This window comes from Sparus aurata, chromosome 23 (genome assembly GCF_900880675.1).
Source record: "Sparus aurata chromosome 23, fSpaAur1.1, whole genome shotgun sequence".
Taxonomy (NCBI): Eukaryota; Metazoa; Chordata; class Actinopteri; order Spariformes; family Sparidae; genus Sparus; species Sparus aurata.
The window spans coordinates 22,785,219-22,800,559 of record NC_044209.1 but is presented as its reverse complement, the minus strand read 5'-3'; the positions used below and the strand labels follow the sequence as shown (position 1 = coordinate 22,800,559).

The following is a 15,341-nucleotide window of genomic DNA, read 5'->3' as shown; positions in this document are numbered from 1 at the left end:
TGACCTTGTGAGGACTCTAAACAGTTGGCCCATTCCTGAACACTTGTTATTCAAATTCTGGCTCTCGCAAACCGAGTGCCGTCTGCTGCCGGGGCGCTCACCGAAAGACAGGCTGGGACGACGCGCAGCTGGTGGAGCCACAATGAGGGCCCCCCCGACTCGCAGGAACCTACCAGATTTAGACGGTTGGGAATCAAACGAATGTCTGGTTAAATATAACCTGAGGGAATTTTAACAACAACCACAGTGTGAGGTTAGATCGCTCTGTTTTGTACAAAGGCAGCTGAAAACACAGTCTCACTCCAGATTTTGTGTGAGGTCACCTTTGTGATAAACTCCCAAAAAAGTCAACGTTGTTTGAGGCAAAGTCTGAGTCACGCCCCACATTTACAAGGTCTGGCCTCTAGTTCAAGGAAACATTCACCCAAATAATGAATTCTTTATCTTCTCACCTCATGTCGAAAGTCCACGAAAGCAACCCGAGGATTAGAAAGAATTAAACACCTGCAGTGGAAATAAGGTTTGCCTTTCCCATCAAAGATTTTGATGACTATTGCAAGTACAAGTAAAGACAGAGGAGTTAAAGGAGCAGTTTCCTCAAAATGAATCATTGTCTTCTCACCCTCGTGCTGATGGAAAGTCCGGTGAAGATTCATAACACGCAAAACGTTTCCTGGAGCTTCACAGCAAAACAGCGTTCTCCTAAACAACTGAACTAGATGGGGACTTGTAATATATTACATAAAAATGTGATTATATTACTCTGTTACTGCTTAAAGTAATATATTACTGTTACATTTTAGTTCGTAGCGTGGTACCCCAACACTGGTTGTTTAGGAGAATCGCTGCGAAGCTCCAGAAATGTTTCGGGGACTTTGAATCTTCACCGACTCTCCATCAGCTTGATAGTGAGCAGATAAAGAGAGACATTTTCATTTTTGCATGAACTTATCCTTTAACTCCTCTGTCTTCACTTGCAGTTGGACCAGTCGGAGAGCTGTTTGACGAGAGAGAAACTCGTTTTCCACCGCAGGTGTTTCTTTGTTTTAGCTCTGGCACGCGGGACATGAGTTACCTCTCTGCTTTGTCGCCCCTGACAAGCTCTTTTATTCACCTTTTAAAAAGTGTGCACAGAAAAGGCGTCTAAAAAGCAAGCAGCAGAAACCAGGCAGAGGGGGCCGTCTCTGTGGCCCCCATTCTTCTCCGATCATCCGCCTCTTTCTGCCGGGCTTGCGGGGCATTCGTCCCACCTCGGAAACTCTCTTTTGCTCCTTTGGACTCGTGGAAACAATGTTGGTTGTTAAAAGTTCTGCAGCCGTATTAGCTCCGACCTCCCCCTCGCTTCAGCCTTTTGCTCGCTCCGCTGACACCGATAGAAAAACACTTTCTTGTCCCTTTTGAACACAGCTCCACTTCATCTTGTGCTCCCCCCCTCCTCCTCCTCCTCCTCCTCCTCCTCCGACAAACACTACTTCTGAATACCAGTGAGATTAAACCCAGTTTCTTCAGACAAGCCCACTTCCTCACCACAGCGGCCACAAACCCACAAATAAACACCGCAGTGGGCTTGATTTCACCGCTGATGGTATCAGCATGTTGGGGGATCTGCTATTTATAGATCCTAGCTATACAAAGCTGATTATATACGATACATGGCAGGTAAAGAGCGCCCCGACCGTCCAGAAGAAAACATCAAGTGTCTCTTCGTTCTTTGATACACGACAGAGTGGAAACACATGTGCACAACCAGCTACAACTCGATACCCCGCATATGGATCCAACGCAGCATGGAAGACATTAACTCAAAGCCACATCTTTGGCTTTTTATTTTTATATTTCCAGTCCGTCTGACATTCCTCCGGATGGTTCCTCGGAGCGTTTGAAGCTCTTGTTTATTAGTCGCTGATTCAAACATGTGTCCGCTGAATTCCAGTCTGTCATATTCCGATCTGAGATGCTGCTGCGGAGGACGAGTCTGAGACCTCCCGCAAACTAAACTCTCTTGGATCATATTCTCAAGGACATTTTTCTCTTCAGTGCTCATTCATTTTAACTAATGCCCAGAGATCCTGTGTTCACTCAAGTGTAGCTCTGTCCAGCTAATCCTTGTGACGACTTGTTGGTGACGTTGAAGCACTTTGCTGTGTTTGATCGTAATTGTTTCATTGTGTTGTGGCTGTTTTTGTTCAACAGGTGTCACAGAGACAAAAATATTATCCGAAACTATAACAAACGAAACGAATATATCGAAACTGACAACGTATTTCCATATCTCATGCCTCCGTAGGGTGACATGAATGTTTCAGGGCAACCTTCCCAAATGTAAAAAGCATGTGAACTGCACTGTAAAATCATAGTGCAGGAACATACTTGATGTAACTACGTAGGTCATTTCAACTTCAAATGTCGAGTTGAGTCCATGCAACTCATTAAGTAAACACCCCGGGCACATCGGTCAGAAAAAGCCACTAACACTAATTGACGTATGGCTTTCGTCTTCTGTTGGAAATGGAAGAATCGGCATTCGTTCCTGGGTAACATGACTTTTTTTTCATGTTTATCAGTTCCAGCTTCGTCACTTTCCTTTGATGGAGACGTGACATCTGGCTGGAAACGCTCATTTTTTGAAGTTAAGGACGCTGGCCTGCAAACCGTGTTCTATTCGCCCCCGTTCAAGCAACATTGGTCTTTTGGTGTTGAGTTTGAAAGAGAGACTGAAGTACAGCATATAAAAAAAGTAACTTCCAAAAACGTTATCACTGGCCTCGGGTTCTGCACATCTTCTTGCGCACTCCTTCGCTCCGGAGAAAAAAACATCTGACATGTAAAAATCATAACGTTTTCTTCAACTTCCGAAAGCTGTGCAAAAGGACTCAATTGCTTTTTTTTATAGCAGGTTTATCCAAACTAATAGCACTCGCAAATATGTACATATGACAATATATCTTTTTGGTGTGAAGGTGGTTCATGATTGTTGAACTGAAGGTCGTTTCCGAAGTTTTAGCAACTCAGACGTTGTTCAGTCGGGATTGAATTTGGAAGAGTGGCTGAAATAAAAAGTAGAAAATAGAAACTGCCGTAAAATATTGTCACAGACTTAACGGCTGGCGAGGGGAAAGAAGTTAATTACCTATTTTTATTGGTTTACTCACATAAAAAAAACGCATATGCGCTGCTTTTGGTGTAAAAATGGTCTAAGTCTCTAAAAAAACAAGATGAGCATGTTAGACTTCCCAGCATTCATTGTTTTAGAGTTAAAACTCATCAGACGCCTTGTTTATTTGTTGTCAGTCAAACATGATGGATTCTTCCTGAGTGTCTCGTATTAAATGCCTGAGCCTACATGTAAACAAGAGCTATAATTACGTATAAATGGCTCTACCCTGTGAAGATCAGTGGGAGCTGGGCGGCGGGATCACTCTCCAGCTCTGTTTATTTTCCCAGTATGGACACACTAGCTCTGATGGGATTACAGGTCACACCAGAAGTGAGAGCCGGGGGAACCGGGCGTCCTCCTCAGAACTCGGCTTCGGTTTCCCCCTCCGCGTGCAACTTTAGAGGAAGCTCTCCGAGGACCGCGGCTGAGAACGCTTCGTCTGCTTCCAGAGACAAATAAATATGACCCGCCCTTATTGATCTGCAGGGAGAGTTCCCATCGGCCTGGATCGAGCTCCTTCAGGTGAACGCAACAAACCGAGAAAACAGGGAATACGATTATCATCTTAGCTGAGGTAAAGGAAACAATGCCCCAAAACACATCAGACAGAGACTGTAGGAATCCCATATGACTGAATGGACTTGGGGCTGATTCACGTACACACAGAGCTGCGTGGAAACAAGCTGAGAGCAAAATCCTGCTTTTGGTTTGCTTAAAAACTCTCCAAGCTGAATGAATGCAGACCTGAATCTCCAACTGTAAATGATCAACCAGGAGCCTTAGGAGTGTCAGGTTGCATCCTGGCATGCCCGGACATGTCGAACATAATTTTCCTCCATTCAATAACTGGAGCCATAAAGATCATCGGGTCAGAAACGGCAGCCTTGTTAAGTCAGATGGATATTTGTCTTTGTTTCACAACAGCACGGACGTCTCTCCACACTGTACAAAACCACATATTGTTGCTGGAAACTAGATATTCACTGGAGACCCCTCAGGTTTATATTTCCACCAAGCGCTCACTGAGCTCAAGGGACCTCTAAAAGCTGTTGACAACTTTGAGTTATTCCCATATCAGAATGTAAATTTAAGGGCCAGGAGGTCGATGGTTGCATGTCCCAAAATCAGCCTATGAAAAGGCCCCTTGTGTCGGGTTAAACGATCATTTTTTTGCCCGACCAGTGCACAGTGTCTTTTTGTCTGCGCCGGCTGCATAGATACCTTGCTGGGACGCACAATGGGAGGTCAAAGCAGACAAAGAGGAGACACAGGAGCCATTGAGGTGCTTTAAATAGTTTGTTGTGCCCCTCTTCTCATCAAGATGCATGAAATGTGTGAGCCATTGGCGAGGCACTGCGCATAATCAGTACTCAGTCCGAGGTACTTGGTCAACATCTTGCCGTGAGATTCTTGCCAAAGTCCGCGAGGTATATGTGTGCTGTTGGGGTTGATGCTATATCATCTGACTGCTAGAAATGATCAAATAATCACTGTGGCATCAGGCTTAACGGGACCAGCGTCGCCATGTTTCTTTTTGTCAGGCCTGTCCAACCCAGCAGCAGTAACTAAGTGGGGGGGCGGGACTTTGGATTGGTCAATTCTTGTAGTATACAGTTAATATACATACATGCAAATATAACTTTAAACTACTTTTTACATTTACTGTAGTACGACTTTGTTTTCCTCTGTTGTCATAGGACATGACACGTAAAGAGTTTGTTCTAAATGTAAAACAACCATGTGGGAGTCGGCCGACTCTCGAATTTGTCAGAGGATGTATCAGTAGCAACGAAGTTTACTCTAAATTTCTTGGCTAAATAAACGAGCTCGGCACTCTGAGGCGAGGGACAATCTCCGCTGCCGAGGAGAAAAAAACACGACTCTGCAGATCCAATGAAAACAGGAAACTCGGTGGTTGATGTCCTATTTTAAAGCGCCCCCCTCCTCCCGTCATAATTGTTCCCCTTTTTCACTCTCTTCTCCATAACCAGGCGTACACAAGCCATTTGCATAACTGTTCAGACCTGCTCGTCACCCCCTGGTCTGCCCTACTTCCACTCCGTCAGCCTAATGCTTCCCAGCACTCTCTCTTTGTGCCGGCTCTTGTTGTTCTGGGAACATCAAATGATCGACATATTAAATTAGGAGGACTCGAGTCTAGTCTGGTCTCTACGGCCTCACAACCCCAAACATACGATGGGGGAGAGTGGCTGCGTGTTGTGTCTTTTCTAACCAGAGTTACAGGCCGGGCTTTATGTTGTGAAACGTGAAGAGGTGCAGAGATATGATCTGTGTTTGTGTGTGTGTATTATGGTGGAAGAATAGGGCTGTGGGATCTGATACTGTGAAAATGACAGGGCAGTCTGATGTGTCAGACTCTCACGGGACGGCAGGCAGAGCGGAGCTCCGGCTCCGGTGGGAAACTGCTGAGGTTTCACTCACGGAGTGTTATGTGGGTGTCGCACGCATTGTGTAATTTCTCTTTTTTTTTTTCGTCCCGAAGGAGATCTGAATGGCTGCAGACATTTTAGGGGTTAGTGGTAACAACCGCAATGGAAATGATTGTCTGAAATAAAGAAGTTAAGCACAAAAGGACGATCACCAGCTCTTTACATCCCTTTTTGGATAAAACTGGTTTCTGTGGAGGATCTGTTCCTTATTTAACTTAATTTTTTCGCTTGTCGAAATGAGGGGGTGTAGCTCAGTGGTAGAGCATTTGACTGCAGATCAAGAGGTCTCCGGTTCAATTCCAGATGCCCTCTGACCTTTAGTAGGGGGAAGTGAACAAAAATGCTTCATTCTGAAATACACAATTGCTCCTTCAGTGTCATTACACACTTGGAAGCCCTTCTGGAGCAGTGCTCTCTCACTGGGCAGCTCTTACACTATTCCGTACTTCAGCTGAAATATCTGAAATCAATTTGACACATCAAATGTACAATCCCAAGAGTTTATTATGTTGAATATTCACCAACTGTCTGAAATAAAATAAAGATCACCACTTCTTAAATTCCCCATGTGGATAAAACTGACCTCTGTTAAATATCAGTTCTCTCTCCTAAACAGAGTCAGTTGTGAACTTCCTGTACGGTCACCTGTTGTACAGGGGGTATAGCTCAGTGGTAGAGCATTTGACTGCAGATCAAGAGGTCTCTGGTTCAATTCCGGATGCCCCCTTACCTTTAGATCCACAAGGATGAAAAGAATCCATAAGCAAGAGTTGTTAACCTGCATTGTTGTGAAAATATACAAGAAATAAGTGCATGAATTAAAGATGCACACGCTGTGAAAGTACTGAAACCCACTGAGGCTCGTACAGTTGATAAGTTGTGTCGTCTGGCCGGCTTTAGGCACAAATGCCAATTGGTTGCCGTCATGTTATTACATCATGTTTTGGCTTATCTGGATCTGTCACAGCTGTAAATTGTCCTGAGGTCATGTTAAAAGTATCCAGTTTTTTCATGCTTACAAAGCTCATCTCACCATCTATGACAGACGCAAACTTATCATATTTGGCGGTGATATTATTACTTCCTTTACTATCAGCACATTTTGTGGGGGTATAGCTCAGTGGTAGAGCATTTGACTGCAGATCAAGAGGTCTCCGGTTCAAATCCGGATGCCCCCTTCACCTTTAGAGTCACCGACATGAATTGGAAACTATTGATATGCCAGAATAATTGAGCTGCACTGTTGTGAAATATGCAACTAAACAGTGGATGAGTTAAGAATATGCATGCTGAAATGCTCCAACTCCAACCATGCTGTACTGGTCACGTTCAGTCACAGCGTTAGAAGAACCTCATGGGTTCTCTCACCTTATCAGTCGCCACAAACACAGCTGGAAATTGTCCCAAAGTCTAAGTTAAAAATATCCAGTGATCTCAAACATACAAATGTTGAAACACCATGTCTTTTATTTGGCAGCTGTGTACCACCAACACCCCCGAGCTCATATCCAACTATGTGCTCTGATGTGAGTTATAGAAATTATGAAAGTTCTCTCTCTTCTTCTCCTGTAGAATATCATGAGGGGGTATAGCTCAGTGGTAGAGCATTTGACTGCAGATCAAGAGGTCTCTGGTTCAATTCCGGATGCCCCCTTCCCTTTAGATTCACAGGGATGAACTCCATAAGCAAAATTAATTAGAAGCAGCATTGTTGTGAAAATATACAAGAAGCATGTGTATGAATGAATGAATGAAGAGCCACATACTGTTCAATTACAATAAATCCAGTTATGCTCATACAGTTGACGAGTTGTGTGGTCTAGTTACGTTTAGACACAGAAACCACTTGTCTTGTGCTGGGAAAAGATCAGTTTTTGCTCACCGGCTTTTGTTCGACACATTAACAGCTGAAATTAGTAAAAAGAAATGTATAAAAAAAAAAGTTTTCAGCTGCCGATTGTCCCAACGTCTTAACAAAAGTATGTGTTTTTTTGTGCCAAAAACACAGCTGGAAAATGTCCCGATGTGTTCATGTACCAATGGGTCATTTGCTTCCCTTAGTGTTTTTAACTCTTAAGGGGGTATAACTCAGTGGTAGACTGCGGATAAAGAGGTCCCTGGTTTAAATCCCGATGCCCCCTCACCCCCAACAAGATCGAAAGCCTTATAGAAATCACATAATAGGAAAGCAGACAATGGGAACAAACCAGTGAACTGTATTAATGTGAACATATGCAAGAAAATAATGGATGGATTAAAGATGGACATGCTGATAAAATGCTGAAACACTTAAAAAGCGGTGATGTATGCAGCTCCCTTTGGAAAAAAAAGCCCTCTTTTTGTGCAGGAGTCAAACATTTTCAGAAAAGAAGCAAAGAGTTTTATCTCGTTCCGTCGCAGCAAGCTGTGAATTCTCCCAACGGCTGGTCAAGAACATCCAGGGTCTCTGTGCTCGCAAATGTGGAAACGCCAACTTGAACGGTCATCTTTTGCTCAGCAGCCGTCTCACTAAGCTGTATACCACAACCATATCTACATATGTATTTGCTATGACACATTTTTTAAATTATGGTAGTACTCAAACTTCTTTCCTTGCTTTTTTTGACGAGGGGGTATAGCTCAGTGGTAGAGCATTTTACTGCAGATCAAGAGGTCTCCGGTTCAAATCCGGATGCCCCCTTAACAGAGACTGATCTGTACCAAAACTTTGACATCTTTGTAAAGTATACAGACATCACTGGATAATCACTTCATGTCAATGAAGCACTGTATCAGACTTTACGTGTGTTCTTGAAGCAGCTTCTTCAGTTCTAACTAGCTGGAGGGGATTTCCAGGCTATTAAACTCTGCGTCGGAGTGTCCAGAGTTTAAACTCCTGCAACTCCCCTCATGTGCATCTGATGCTAAAACACTGCTACCATGACGGGATGTAGCTCAGTGGCAGATTCGACTACAGTTCTTCCGGTTGTGCACAATTCAAGCAGCAGTTTTAAAAGCAAACAAGGAAAGTTAATTTAAACTTTTATTAATCTTAAAGCATTTTGTACTATCTTGATCATTAAAAGATAAAAAAAGCATAATTTATTGCTGCATATAGCTGGGTCTCTCACTTCAGAGCGTCCTGTCACTGGATCTGTTTAGAAACCTCCTCACTTCCCGCTCCTCTGGGCTTTGTGGCATCCCGAAACACACAACCACTGCAGACATCCCCCGTCAGGAGAGGCCTGAATTTTTCCGAGAAGCTTTAACACAATGTTCTCCTCTGATCCCGTGAACAATGACGGACGGTTTAAAATACTCAAGGTCAATCATGTCTGCAACTCCCTCCATCTGTATCTGTTTAGGATTTTTAATGTCTGTCCATTAGCAACCAGCGGGATTAATCATTTTCAGAGGATCGAGGTTAATTGCGCCCTCTTTTTTCAACCTTTTACTTGTTGTTTTTGTGACTCATTTGGATTTCTGTTCATGTTTTTGTGGCAAAGTTCAATAGGAGCTTATTGTTTACTGAGAGGGAGCTCCACGGGGAGCAGGGTGATATACAGCAACAGGGGAGGCCTGACGAATTAAGGAGGCATGACAATGAAACACAGATGTGAGTGAAGGAGAGTTTATTACTTGAAAACAGCGAGAGATAATGTGGTAAACAGTCACTAATTATCAAAGACATTCTGTTAAGTGATTGAACATGCGACAGTAAGAATAAAAGAACTCAGAGCAGATGTTTTTCCTGTCCTTTTTGGTTTATGAATGCAGATGTTGCCATTTTTTTTTATTTCTTTTTATCTCTGAAAGCTGCTATGTATTTCCGTGATCCGTTAATTGCAATTAAAACAGGCGTTAAATGACAATATTAAAGGATAGCGGGATTAAAGGCTATCGAGGCTAAGCAGGGGTCGCCACATGGCGTATTTTAACCCGTAGTTTCAGACGTGCATGTAAACACGCACCTTCTTCCCAGACCGTCCGACCTGGTCAGCTGAGGGAATCCGCTCATTTTGATACCGGGATTATTTCCTGGCACCAGTTCTGGCGCGGCTCCAGAGCAGCTTCCACCCCGCAGAGCAGCAGTTTATCCCTTGTGGTGGGTCCAACCGGTCTGATCCTCTCATATTAAATGGATTAGCGGAGGCCTTGTTCTACTGTCAGGAGCTTGTGAAAGGAGCAGGGATTAAGCATGTTGCCGCTTTTTTTTTTTTTTTTGACAAAATTTCAAACTGTAAATGTACAAAATCAGGCTCTCATTGAATGTAAATCTTCCAGCCTGTTCACACCGAGCGAATATCTGCACCCCGGCGTCAGAAACATGATTCGTCGCTGACCTCTCGGAGAGTATCAGCCCTGTTTAGCCCCTGTAGTATCCGTGGGAAACTGTAGCATTAGCGCTGCTTACAAGCTTTGTGATTTCCCATGGGAGACATCCATGACAGGAGCAGGTTAGGCTAGGCCCTCAATGCTGCGTTTGCCTGACCCGGGATAGAAGAGATCACGTTACAGATATCTGGAAAAATTACATGAAGGGTGTAAGGTTCGCGCCAAACTGCATTCACTCTCGGACACATTCAAGCTGAACGCCGCTGCTTTCTTTCGCCGTTCCTCACGAGATAGAACCGAGGGTCCCTGCGGTCGCCCTGCACTTCAAACATAGTTACTTGTTAGATCTCCCGCTAGGCCTGTCTTTGAGTAGACGGATGACAGGTGCTCCTCCCTGCCTGCGCTCTTGTATTAATCTCCCTCAGAAGGCAGCCGACCCGTCACCCTCCCAGGCTTCCATACGGGCGCCACACTAATCACACTGTTTAATAGGAGGTCGTCTGTGTCCGAGCGCTCACGCAGACTCCACAGATGTCCTGAGATCAGTCTGGGCCCAAACAGGCCTGACCCCGGATCAACCCTCCAGGACCAGACCTGCCCTGACACAGCCCCAGTGTGGAGCTTTATGATGACTGTATTGTTTTTTTTTTGGAAGAAGAAGGTCATCATAATCCTCCTTCATTCATGAATGTGTTTATTCTTAACTCTGGCAGCCAATCATCAAACTTTAACCTCCAGTGTCAAGCCTGCTGGCAGATGATAACATGTTGGCACTGAACGTTTCTGCAAAGCACTGATATGTTAAATGGCAACATTTCATGTTTCATATTACATATATTATTATGTGTGAATTTCTTATCAGGAGAGAATGTTGGTCATGTGACAATGACCAGGCAACAAAAACATGTTTTCATGTGGGGGTATAGCTCAGTGGTAGAGCATTAGACTGCAGATCAAGAGCTCTCCGGTTCAAATCCAGATGCCCCCTTGCCTTTAGCAGGTATTATATATCCAAAACTGAAATTGTCCTGAATGTACATTAAAGACGTGCTACAAGTGTCCCAGGGCCTTCTGCGACACTGGCCTCTCACACCAACGCCATCTGTTAGCTCATTACTTTCTTCACAGATTTGCTAAAATCTACAGCCACAGTGAAAATGTCCAGAGTTACATTTCAACTCAACCTGCTCCCTGTGAACAATCCTTCTTCAACCAGCAGTCCTTCAGCTTCTCTGGGGTTGTAGCTCAGTGGTAGAGCATTTGACTGCAGATCAAGAGGTCTCTGGTTCAATTCCAGATGCCCGCTGTTCAGTACATTCATGCATAAGATATAATCTGAAAGGAAATCTCATGAAGGTCCTAAAGGAAGTAAGTCATCAAATGATTATGTACATGTTGGAAAAAAAAAACAGGAGATGTCTTAGGAATGAGTAATTAAAAAAAAATTACATTTTGATATTAATGCAACCCAATCATCATAATAAATCTCAGCAATATACTAATTTCTAAGTTCCTTTACTTCTTTACTATTCACAGGGGGTATAGCTCAGTGGTAGAGCATTTGACTGCAGATCAAGAGGTCTCTGGTTCAATTCTAGATGCCCCCTGCTCCTCAACAGGGATCAAATATTTACAGAAACCACTATACTATATTGTATCACTGTGAAAATGGATGAATTAAAGAAAGACATGTTGAAACACTGCAGTGATGTATGAAGCCCATCAGTAGAGTGAACCATTAAAAGGTCTACAGGGAAAATCTGCATTTTTGTGCCAGAGTAAAACATTTTCCGAAAATGAGGCTATTTGCTTATCTCCTTCTGTCGCAACAAGCTGTGAATTCTTACAAATGTTGAAACGTCATCTTTTGCACGGCAGCCGTCTCACCGAGCTGCCATCCACCATCATACCTACACTTATAATGTATATGAGTATGTGTTTTGATGCATATTATAGATATCATGGATGTATGCAAACTGCTTTTTCCTGCTGTGTTGAAGGAGGGGGTATAGCTCAGTGGTAGAGCATTTGACTGCAGATCAAGAGGTCTCCGGTTCAAATCCGGATGCCCCCTCAATCTTTAGTTTCACAGAACTGACTTCATCAGAAACAGGAAAAGACCCTCAATCTGTGTGCATGTGTACAGGAAAAAAACTATGTGCTGGTAAAGACTTGATGGGTTGCTCACTGTAGTGTAACTGATAAAAATAAAAATTACAAAAATATCCACATGTACTGTCCTTACAAATGTTAAATTGCCGCCACGAACGGTCTCTCCTAGCAGTCATGTTATCACCATATGTAACGTAGAAAGAAAGAACCATTTTCTGAATGTTTGAACTTTGAACAAACAATGAAAACGATCTTCAAAGCCTAGTGCTGGCTTAAAATACTAAAAGTGATCTTACATTTATCCAAACCACCACTTTGTTTATAGATGTGCTTTAAACCCTGCAGCATAATCTTAATATGCCTTGAGATGCTCCAAAAGTCTTAGTCTGAGCCCACACACGTGTGTCCCATCACAGTCAGACGGTCTTGGTCATGTGATCTACAGTGAGCCCTCTCTCGCTCAGCTGGACTCGGTAAAGTTCTTTCAGCGAGGCAGGCCCGGCCCCCCGATTGAGGCCACACTTACTCACTGGCCCTTTCCCACAACCTCCAGGCACCTTGGAGGAAGTCATCCATGCATAACTGTGCTCCTTAATCAAAGGCTGAATGTAGAAGTTGTCCCGGAGGTTGGCTGCTGCGAGTGCGGCATTAGCAAAGCACATGCTCTCCTTTCAGGGGGGGACAATGCCGCCCATTGTGTCCGGCCACAAGTGTCTATTTTGATTTAAAGGGGGATCTCACGAGCAGATAGACAATGACGAGGCAAGATGTCTGAAGAGCACGCAGGATGCGCTCATGACGGCACACCACCAGAAAATTAACAAGCTCCTGTGTGTCGGCATCGTCCTCCAGATAACAGACGCAGCCTCCGCCGCGGCTGATATCAGAGATACCCTGCAGAGTAATGCCCTCTGCAGCTGTTTTGACAGACTGAACTTATCTGTGTTTTCAACTGATGTAACGAGCTCCACTGGGCCTCTTACAGATGTCAAAATAAGAGCTTAGTGTGATAAATGGACGAGACCTCCGGGTATCTGGATTCACTCTGATAGCAGCTTTACTGGTCATTAGTGAGAGACACACTGGGCTGACATACAGGCTGATGAATGTCATGAAATCAACTGAAAATCTAATTTATTCGAAATATATCTGGAGACTGTGCGTCGCAGTGGACGCACAAGAATGAACCAGACAAATGTTGTCTCCGTGTTCCGTCCCACCTCCTTCTGGCCTCTTCACGGCTTTATAAATAGCAGTGACCCATCTTTAAATAGGACATTGTTTTGTCTATTGTCTTTCCATCCATGTGCTGTCCTGATCACTGATGCTGAAGAGCTGCGGTAAACATCCTCTGACCCCCCCCCCCCAACACAAAACCCTGGCCAACACAAAGGCCTCCGTGTTTTAGGAACGTGCTTAAAGTTATGATAGTAGAAGTTCAAAAAACGAGAGTTGAGTTGATCAAATTTGGGTTTTGCACATAGGATTAAAAAAATACTATAGAATGGGGATAACCTATAATGCCAAGGCCATGTTATCATTAATATCATGTTCGCATCACCTGCTTCTGACCTGACTTCCATACTTGGAGGTGGAGGTGATGATGGCAGACAATAGCCATGCCAGCGACCACAGTCCGAGATGGCGTTTCAACATTTGTAAGTGTGAAACCACTGGATGTTTTTAAGGAGACCTCAGAACAATTTCCAGCCATGTTTGTGGCGACACAAGCTGGTATTTCACGACAAACACGAACTTAACCTCACTTTAACCAAGTGTTTTTTGGGTGTTAACCTCACCAGGTCAAAAGAACAGAACATTTCAAATTGAACCTGAAGAAACGTAAAGATTCAACACTTAGTTTGCCGATTGCGCTGACAGTTTGACGCCACATGACGATGAAACATGGTAGACGAAAGTAAACATTGTGTTGATGGTACGAAACGTATAACAAATTAATCTATTTTGTGGTCGCTGTATTGTTTCCTTTGCACTTGAAACTACTGGAAATGTTAAAATACCAAAAAAAAAAACACATGACACATGAACAGACAGAGATCTGGAGAACGACTTCCCAACTCTGATTGTCATCAAAATAAATGTCAGCAATATACTACTTTCTGTAAAGTTTGTCACTTCCTGAAGTTCCTTTACTTCAGTAACATTCTCAGGGGGTATAGCTCAGTGGTAGAGCATTTGACTGCAGATCAAGAGGTCTCTGGTTCAATTCCAGATGCCCCCTGACCCTCAACAGGGATCAAATATTTACTGAAATGCCTATAAATCATTGAGCTGTATCACTGTGAAAATGGATGAATTAAAGAAAGACATGCTGAAACTCTGCACTGATGTACGAAGCCCATCAGTAGAGTGAACAATAAAAAGGTCCACAGGTTAAATCTGCCTGTGCAGGAGTAAAACATTTTCAGAAAATGAAGCTCGTTTCATTTAGTTTTCTTCCGCTTTTTCCGTGAGGGTCGCGGGCATGTTACCGCTTTTATCCGCTCTTTTTTCAAGGGGGTTAAGAAACATATAACAAATAAATCTATTCTGTGGTCATGCTATTGTTTCCTTTGCACTTGCAACTACTGGAAATGCTAACATACAAAAAAAAAACACGACACATGAACACACAGAGATCTGGAGAACGACTTCCTAACTCGGGAAATGGAGCCAATCTGAGAGGCACGTGAATGCAGCATTATTACCTCTATGTGTGATGTTTGGGGCTTAAAAACTCTTCAGACGTGTCCAATGAAAAGCTTGAACCAAAAGCATCAAACGTGTCATAGGAGCATTATCTACTGTGTATTTGTGACCATTGAGATCAACCTGTGACCATTTTGATTTAGTCGAAATCATCTTTAACCTAGTTACATTTGCATCCACCTGTTTCAAGGTATATTTTCATTTTGCTCATAAAAACCTGAGGAGAAACACAGCAAATACAAAAACATGGAGGTGTAATGAAGCTAGACTTAGTGACTGAATCATATCATACATGACATTAACTAGAGAGAGAAAAAAAAAATAGCACCGAACAAAAACATCAGATGTGTGCGGACCAATGAGGAGACCGTTCCTCCTCCCTTCGACCGGAATGTTTCAGACATAAGTTTCTTTTCTTAATATTTCAGATTGTTTAGACGTTAATGGAAACAGCACCAGCTTAAGAAGCGGGAAATAAAACATGGTTTCTCCTTTCAACATGATTCGACTCAGCATCGGGCTGTTTAAGAGGAGCCTTTTTAAAGGGATGTTTAGGGGCTCGGACCAGGGGGTGTGCTGGAGTGGTGGCTCGCCATTCT

General features: G+C 43.5%; 10 non-coding genes across 10 annotated transcripts; all 10 read left to right on the top strand.

Moving 5' to 3' along the window:
• The first annotated feature begins 5,847 nt into the window (after positions 1-5,847).
• Positions 5,848-5,919, top strand: trnac-gca (transfer RNA cysteine (anticodon GCA)). The gene has a single exon. It is a non-coding gene; the product is annotated as a tRNA-Cys (tRNA).
• A 343-nt stretch (positions 5,920-6,262) lies between these two features.
• On the top strand, positions 6,263-6,334 carry trnac-gca (transfer RNA cysteine (anticodon GCA)). The gene has a single exon. It is a non-coding gene; the product is annotated as a tRNA-Cys (tRNA).
• A 379-nt stretch (positions 6,335-6,713) lies between these two features.
• On the top strand, positions 6,714-6,785 carry trnac-gca (transfer RNA cysteine (anticodon GCA)). Its single transcript has one exon. It is a non-coding gene; the product is annotated as a tRNA-Cys (tRNA).
• A 404-nt stretch (positions 6,786-7,189) lies between these two features.
• On the top strand, positions 7,190-7,261 carry trnac-gca (transfer RNA cysteine (anticodon GCA)). The gene has a single exon. It is a non-coding gene; the product is annotated as a tRNA-Cys (tRNA).
• A 954-nt stretch (positions 7,262-8,215) lies between these two features.
• trnac-gca (transfer RNA cysteine (anticodon GCA)) lies at positions 8,216-8,287 on the top strand. Its single transcript has one exon. It is a non-coding gene; the product is annotated as a tRNA-Cys (tRNA).
• Positions 8,288-10,837: 2,550 nt separating this feature from the next.
• trnac-gca (transfer RNA cysteine (anticodon GCA)) lies at positions 10,838-10,909 on the top strand. Its single transcript has one exon. It is a non-coding gene; the product is annotated as a tRNA-Cys (tRNA).
• Positions 10,910-11,155: 246 nt separating this feature from the next.
• Positions 11,156-11,227, top strand: trnac-gca (transfer RNA cysteine (anticodon GCA)). Its single transcript has one exon. It is a non-coding gene; the product is annotated as a tRNA-Cys (tRNA).
• Positions 11,228-11,456: 229 nt separating this feature from the next.
• On the top strand, positions 11,457-11,528 carry trnac-gca (transfer RNA cysteine (anticodon GCA)). The gene has a single exon. It is a non-coding gene; the product is annotated as a tRNA-Cys (tRNA).
• A 395-nt stretch (positions 11,529-11,923) lies between these two features.
• On the top strand, positions 11,924-11,995 carry trnac-gca (transfer RNA cysteine (anticodon GCA)). The gene has a single exon. It is a non-coding gene; the product is annotated as a tRNA-Cys (tRNA).
• A 2,208-nt stretch (positions 11,996-14,203) lies between these two features.
• Positions 14,204-14,275, top strand: trnac-gca (transfer RNA cysteine (anticodon GCA)). The gene has a single exon. It is a non-coding gene; the product is annotated as a tRNA-Cys (tRNA).
• Positions 14,276-15,341: the final 1,066 nt, after the last annotated feature.